We start from the raw sequence: 7794 nt of genomic DNA, 5'->3' as shown, positions 1-7794 counted from the left end.
CTATTTCAGAGTCTGGTCACATAAATTGTGAAGAAGTTTTTCCTTTTATCCAGTCTGAAACCTTCTTCTAGGAGTTTATGACCATTGCTCCTTGTTTTTTCTTTAAAGATGCCCCTGTGACATGCTAGGCATGTGCCCTGCTCTTACAATCCATGTCTGCCCCCTTGCATGCGTGTCTCAGGCTGAGTCTCACAAAGTTACACTGATGTAACCCCTTCAACTTGAATGGGTTGCCTGAGTCAGTGAGAGGGGAAATAAGCCCACAGAATGTGCACTGTCACTGCAGCATAAAATCCACTAATTACAACATAAGTATGAAAAACCTATTATAAACGAGCAAAGCATGGCTGGGGGTACCTTATGGTAGGTTTTAGTTATTGACAATTGAGACTCTGTGGTGTTCAGGTGTAATTGTTTTTATGATATATTCAGAAGTGACATAGGTCAGGGGTTGGCAGCATATGGCTTGTGCACCAGATGTAGCCCACAGAGCCACTGGATCCAGTTTGGAGGTGGGGGGAGTCAGTGGGATTCCAGCGGCAGGGAGCTTCACTCATGTGCAAGTCAGGCAGCAAGGAGCTGTGCCAGGGCGAGGCATAGGGACCTGTGCCCATATTGAAGCCAGCGGGGGATGAGGAGAAATGATAGCAGGGTTATAATAGCAGCCTGCCTTGGACCTGAGGCCAGGGTGCCCTGGGGTGCTCAGAAGTTGCTGGCCTAAGTGACAGACAGACAAATAATGGACACGGTCTGCGTTTCAAAGAGCATAACAAAGACCCTGTTCTTGCTGTCACCACTTGCTCATTCACCCCTGCGGCTGTTCAGAGCCTTGTTGATTTTGATGGGACACTGCAAAGACTTGCCTCTTCAGGAAGTGACAAGATGAGCTAAGATGAAGTGGAGGGAAGTCACAGATGAATAGGGCCATAGGCAACAAATCCAGTCCTGATCACCTTAGTGGCATGGCACTGCTCTCGGGGGCTCTCCTTCTGTTCTGTTTACTTCCACATTTATTCTCATCTTTGCCAGTTGCCATTTAAAGAACCCGTTAAGTTGTTACTTTCAGGTCTGAAGCTCTCTCTAGGCCTTGCCTAGCTGTTCACACTTCTTTTTATGGTTTGTTGTGCAACCATCTGGTGGTGAGCACTTTCTCAGCAGCCTTCGTAAGGGATTCGCAATCAAGCCCTGAAGTGAAAGGGAATGCTGCCGCTGACTTTAACAGGAGCAGGAGGGGACTAGCTATATTTAGGAGCGGTGGTGTGTCTTACCCTTTTTTTCTTTATTTCTAGTGCTGTATCTCATGCTAAGAATGCTCCTGGCTAAGGCTGATGTACATTTCTGGCCATATATGGGGCATTAGCGCCATCTGGTGTCAAAAAGGCACAAAGTTACCAAGCTGAATTTACCAAGGAAATCCCACAAGGCTTCTTTACACCAGAGCATCTTAACTGACTGGTGCTTTCATCTATAGTTTATTGAAATGAGGCCTGTTTCTTAGCCTTGTTCCAGTTCAGAATCTGGCAGGCTTCAACTAGGATGCTCACAGGGTACGTGTATAAACTATTGCTTTGAAATGTGGAGTAGGTGATCCTGGCTCCAAATAGGCATGTGACCAGTGGAAAAATAATGGTAAACATATCCAAAGATCTCCCAAAATCCCCAGCACCGGAGACGATGTGTATAAATATTGTGCCTTCAGGGTACCGAAACAGACAGCACAAAAGACCTTCAGTGTGATTGAGGATGTTCTTATCATCCTTCCAGAGACGTGGAAAGTTTTGTGGCTTCAGGTCGGAGGGGGCAGCATGAGAGAACGTAATGGAACCCAGGAGCCCTGACTCCTGACCTCTGGCTCCGACCATTAGGCTTAGGTACTGCATCAGGGCTTGCTGGGCTGAAATTGGAATAGCTCATCAGGGCAGGGATCATGTTCTTTGATTTCCACCAGGAGGCATGTGGCAGGCCAGTGAGTGCTGTTCGGTAATGTGTGTGTGCTGATCCTGCAAGGTGCTGAGGACTGGCCATAGCCCAGCTATACATATAAGGGAAGCCCAGAAAATTTGGCAGGGGTTGCATTGACTTCCAGAGGACTGCTCCATGCTTGAGTGTTTTACTGCATTAGACCACAGGGCTCTGCACCAAACAGAATGAGGTCCTGAAACAGGAGAAGTAAACAGTGATATTTCCACCTTGTAGCTTTAAAGGAGATTCCTGTCATTGAGGGCCGTTTTCAATGCTTGCTGTGTTATTTAGGCACCCAATTCCCACTGGAAATGAATAGATATGTCTAATTCCACCCTAGTCTCTTGCTTCAGCAGCCCCACTTATACCCCTGCATATACCACAGCCCCTGAAGAAGGTCACCTCTTTTTCTGAAGGCAGTACACTCACACTGGGCTGAGTCCTAACATGAGACAACCGGTGAGGTCAGTTTGTGGTTTGCATGAGCTTAGATAAAATTAATTGGGCTCCATCAGGGGTTTCATGTGACAGCCGCAACAGGGAGAGCATGTATGGGTATGAGAGGGGAAGTGAATCAACTCCAGTGTCTTGTTGCTATTGCCTGTCTCCCGATTTCTAGTCCAGGTCTGATTCTCTCTCCAGGAAGGAGAATTCAAAGCAAATGTTTGTCTTCAGCACCCACATTCCTTGCTTTGTCTGTTCCCATGTTGATCTGAGAATTGCTTGGGGCTTCCTGGGAATCTTTCAATTGCTCTCTGGAGTCCTTAAATGCTTCTGCAGGGTTTTCTAAGGCGCAGACATGTTGGTTGGGTCCCTGCTGTCCAGTCTATGGTTTTGGGCTCCCATCCTGCAAACTCTTGCATACGTTTCCTCATGGGAAGAGACATGGATGGGGAAGCAGTAGCTGAATGCGGGAGCCTTCATGTGCTCTCATCCATTTTCTCAAGAGCATTAGTATGCGGCTGGTGAAACAACCTGGCTACATTGGGATTTTTGGAGCTCAGCTGAAAGCTGAGGGCGGTGTTGACAGTTGTGTCAAGGAAATGGCATTAGAAGTGCAAAGCCAGACCATGATCTGCTTTGAGCAGCACTTTGTATTGACTTCAACATGGCCATTTGCAGAAGAAGCTGCCATTGACATGGCAGGAGGGATCACAGTTTAGCCCTTGTGCTTGGATTTTGAGGGTGTGTTGTGCTAATCAAACTTAGTGACCTCTCCCTGAATGCTGCACTATAAAGATGCAAACCTATGGAAATGTGTGCAAATGAGTTATCTTGTGGGGGTTGGGTTGGCTGGGGTGGTTGTTTGCTGTAGAAACTCATTGGTTTTGAGTGTTTCAGGCTGCAAAAAAGATGGGGAACGTGGTGCCTTTTGAAGAAGGGGACAAGCAGAGGAATGTTCTCTGTGCCAACAGCCTCCTCATGCCCTTTCCCTTCTCTTGCAGAGCAAGCTGGTCAAGTACTTCAGTCGGCAGCTGTCATGCAAGAGGAAGGTGGCCCTACAGGAGCGCAATGCCAAGCTGGAGGGCTTCCCTCAGCTCCTGCACTGGTTCCGCATTGTCAACATCCGTAAGGAGGTCATGGAGGTAAGGGGTACGCTCTGCTTGCTCCTTACCCCTCTGCCATCGTCCAGGCCTCCCCTACTTCCTCCCTCTGTGGCAGCCTCTTTTCCTCCTCACCCCACCCTTCAATGCCCTGAGTGGGGCCTCACTCCCTGAGTACTGAATCTCTCTGCAGATCCTGCTCCCCTACCCTGGTCTCAGCACCTGAGCTGCTGCCCCACCTGTGTGAACTGCCCGAAGGATGTTTTGGGCATTTGGGGCAGGGGCTCTATCTTCCCGTGCTGAGCAGTAGGATGGAATGAGATCACTACTCGCAGGGAGTGGGTGCCACGATGCCTGGCGGAAATGTTCTTGAGGGCATATCGGGGTTCGCAGCTCTGCATAGGGAGAGCTGGGAGGGAGCTTCTCTCATTGAACTGATAGAGCTGAATAGTAAAAAATCTGTGGAAGAAGAAGAAAACCCATATCCTCTGGCCTGATGTAGGTCTCTGCATTCTTATGCTGTGTCCTGGGAGAGTTTCACCTTCCACCAAACAAAATACAATCTGGCTGGGGCTGCTCGTGCCATTTTAGAAAATGCTGCTCTTCAGGACAAGGCCCCCTCAAAGCTGAGCTTGGTGGTTTTGTGAGCAGAGCAGGTAGAGTGGTGTTTTTTGTTTTGTTGTGTTTTTGTTTTTCCAGTAGTGCCCAAGTGATGTAGAGACTTTAAAAACTTTTTACCCAGCAGCTGTTTAGAACTATGCAGGCTGGGCGAAAGCACCCGTTCTGGCCTGGTCCAGTTGGCTTGGCACTTGGTCTGTCTGCGCGTGGCAGACTTAATTCTGCTGAGCAGATCCCCAGAGTCAAAGGACAGCAGGGAACCCTGTGATCATCTACTTGGCCCTCTTACTCAGCACAAGCCAAACGATTTCCCCCAGTGCTCACTGCACTGAGCTCCATAACTTGTGAACTAGAGCATGGATTTTAGGGAGACTGGAGACATGGAGCGTGTGTGTGTGTGTGTGTGTGTGTGTATGTGTTGACTGCTTTGGTCAGGAAAGTGGGGTGAAGCTTTATTGGATATCAACTGCTTCAGAGTAATTGCCTGTGTGCACACTACCATCCCTGATGAGTGAAAACTGAACTGATAATACTTAGCCTTCTTTCATGAGGGCTAAGCAAACAAGCACCTGCTCCTTTCCTACCTCGTGGTGAGGTAGTACAGTAATAGCTGGATACTCTGTGAGCTACTGTGGGGTGGGAGCATGTCTGCCTCTGATCCCAGTGGAGCATACATTGGACTAAAAACTGGTGCAAATTGTACTGAGGCTTGCATTTATCTATCCAGGACCAATGTGGAATGAGTGGATGGGCTCTATATAGTCCTGGGGGGAAGGTGGCAGTTACAAAAACTGCTTGTACAGCCATGCCCTGTCTAGCAGAAAGAGAGAGAAAAGTGCTGAGAAGGCAATTGTTCTTTTGCTCTTTTCTAGCACCTTCTATCCAGCCAGCAGAAGGCTCTCTGCAAGCGTGATGAGTTGAGTTGTGTGGTTCCCTCCTGACCTAAGCTGATATACAGGGGAGACCAAGGCACAGGTGGTTTAAGTGGCTTGCCCAGGATCACACAGCTGGCTCTCTCCAGCCCTTGTTTCCTGGTCTTATTACTAGGCTGTCTTTGGGAGGACTGTGCAAATGGCTTGAGCAAAATGGGCCTGAATGTGGATGAGCCCTTCTTTTCACCTGAACCCCAAATGTCTCTTTTTTCAGGACCATCCCTAACCACTGTAGCCATGAATCACCTACCTTTTTCTTACCCAGCTCTGTAGCTTCCACTCCTAGAGGCTGAGGACGCTCTAATTGGGGGAGCAATCAAGCTACATCTCTTCTGGGTCCTGGGTCTTTTCAAGATTTCCCCGATAGCTGCACCCCTCTGAGGCCTCGGGGCCATCTATGCCTGTGTGCATGGCAGCAGTGCCAATAGGAGGAGTCTCAGAAAATGAGATGCACCAGCCAGAGAGCTGTCTGGTTGTTGTGGAGGGAAAGGGCCTGAACCAAGACCCCCTATAGCCCTGCTGGGAAGCTCCCACTGGTCTTTTTCTCATGGGTGGGATCCTGAAACAGAAATCTCCCTTACTCAGCCACCGCTGCAGAATGCCTGCCTCCTGGGTGGCTGCAGGGAATTGTCCCGAGTCCCTCTAGTAACATCTTATGCTTGGGTAAGGTCTCTTTTATGGTAGGATTTCTAGAACACTTCACAAACTATATGGACATGCAGTACTGTAGAGGTGCAGCCTTTTCCTCTTACCTGAGGAAACCAGGGTAAACCCACTACTTGGGAGAAGTGCTAAGGTTATTTCTATATTTGGGCAGAGCAGACAGGGCTTTGATCCAGGTACAGCAAGCCATGGGATACTCATTTTTTGGAAGGGTCAAATCGGCTCTGCTGAAATTTGAACTTGTGAGACCAGGGAGTCTTAAGCATGGCAAACTCAGCTAACCCCTCTGCTTGGGTTAGGTACCTGACTGTCCCCCTAGCCCACCTTTGTCCTAGATCCTGGTATTTGAGGCCTAACCAGTTGCTGAAGGTAACAGAATTGTATCAAACTAGGTTTAAATTTATGTCTGCTCTTCTGTAATCCCACAGATGTGATGCTAATCCCCCTCCACACTGCAGTTGAATTTATTCAAGCCTTTTATCAAATGTCCTCCAGCTTGAACAAGCAACTGTTTGTTTATCCTCAGGCTGTGTTGGCATTCATGGTGTCAGCACTGTCTGTGAGCGTCCAGCTCTGCTGAGCTCCTTCAGTGCAGCCTCCTGGGGGGTCCCTACTCGCTCCCTGAATGTAGTGCTTTGGGTGTGGGGATGTTAATTTGACTGTGCTGTCTGCATTCCCCTAGTCAGTAGGCCGGCCTCCTCCAGCAGCCCTTTTGCTATTGTGGGCACCCAGGGCCTGATTTTCAGAAGGAGCTGTGGGATTCTGGCTTCGAAATCCCATGCAATGGCCAAATGAAGTTTGACTCTCCACTGAAATTGGAGTGAGGGGTGGGCATTTTGTGCCTGCCTTCCTGCTGACCACCTGCTCTTCTCCACGCTTTGTCCAGTGCTCCTGCCTCTCAGAGTAACTGGGGGTTTGCCCAGCTGTTGAGCAGCAATGCCTTACCCTTCTGGGGCATCTCACATGCGAAACCCTCAACATACTTTACAGGTCAACTCCACCTGGTAGTTCACCCCAGGGAGCCACCTGCATGTCAGATGAGGAGACAGGCACAATGATGCAAAATGAGTTTCGGGGTGGGGGTGGGGGTCCCCTGTTAGCAGCAAACTCAGGAGCAGAACCCAGATGTCCTGAGTCCTGTTTTCCCTCTCTACCCACTAGATGGCATTCTGGACCTGGTTCATATACAGTACAGGTTTCCCTCGCTTTATGCATTCCATGCATTCCTGGAAAACAGCACATAACTCAGATTCACATAAAGGGAATCCACTTCACAATGTAACAAATAGGGATACATTCCAAAATCTCAACTGTACTGACCCCCAGACCCATTTCTACCACTGTTACAAGACAATTTTGGTACTCTCCAACAGCAGACAGTGCACACAAGCACAGGGTTCTCTTGCACTTCATTGATGGACCAGGCAGAGGGGCAGGAGATAAGCTAGCGAGACACTTAGAAGCCATAATGGGGATGGCAACTACAGAAACACATGCTGCAGACAGCAAGTGAGGAGCACACAGGAGACTATATTTTGGTGCGTATCATTCCCATTATGCACCACACAAAGCAGCTGACTACGGGCTTCCACCACACCACTTGCATAAGAGTGAATTTACCTCACATATAACAAATTTTTGGTATAAAAAGGGTCATCGCACACGAGCATATTTACACATGCAGAACCCGCATAAAGCAAGGGAAACCCCTAGACAAGCTTGTCACAGAAAGGAGCTAACAGAAATCTTACTAGATCACAGCTATCCCGTCCAGCCTTGCGAGGCACAGAGCAGTTGGATGTGGGAGCCCTGTAGATTGTCTCAAACAGGTTTCAAGGCTGGGCAACAGGAAAGGAAAACGATTGCCTGGAGTCTGGCTGTTCATTGACCTTCTCCCCAATCCTCATGACAGCTTCTCATCTCCCTGTTCCATTAGTGTGTGCTCTCAGGGATCAGCAAACTATGGCTCAGAGCCATTTTATCTGACCTGTGGGCCCAGGGAACTTCCGTGGCATTTTGGTGTCAGGGTCTTCGGCAGCGTTTCTGCAGCAGGGAGCAGCGTGGTGGCAGGGAAG

The sequence above is a fragment of the Alligator sinensis genome, unplaced genomic scaffold, assembly GCF_000455745.1.
Source record: "Alligator sinensis unplaced genomic scaffold, ASM45574v1 scaffold692_1, whole genome shotgun sequence".
NCBI lineage: Eukaryota > Metazoa > Chordata > Crocodylia > Alligatoridae > Alligator > Alligator sinensis.
Note: the sequence above shows the minus strand (reverse complement) of the source record.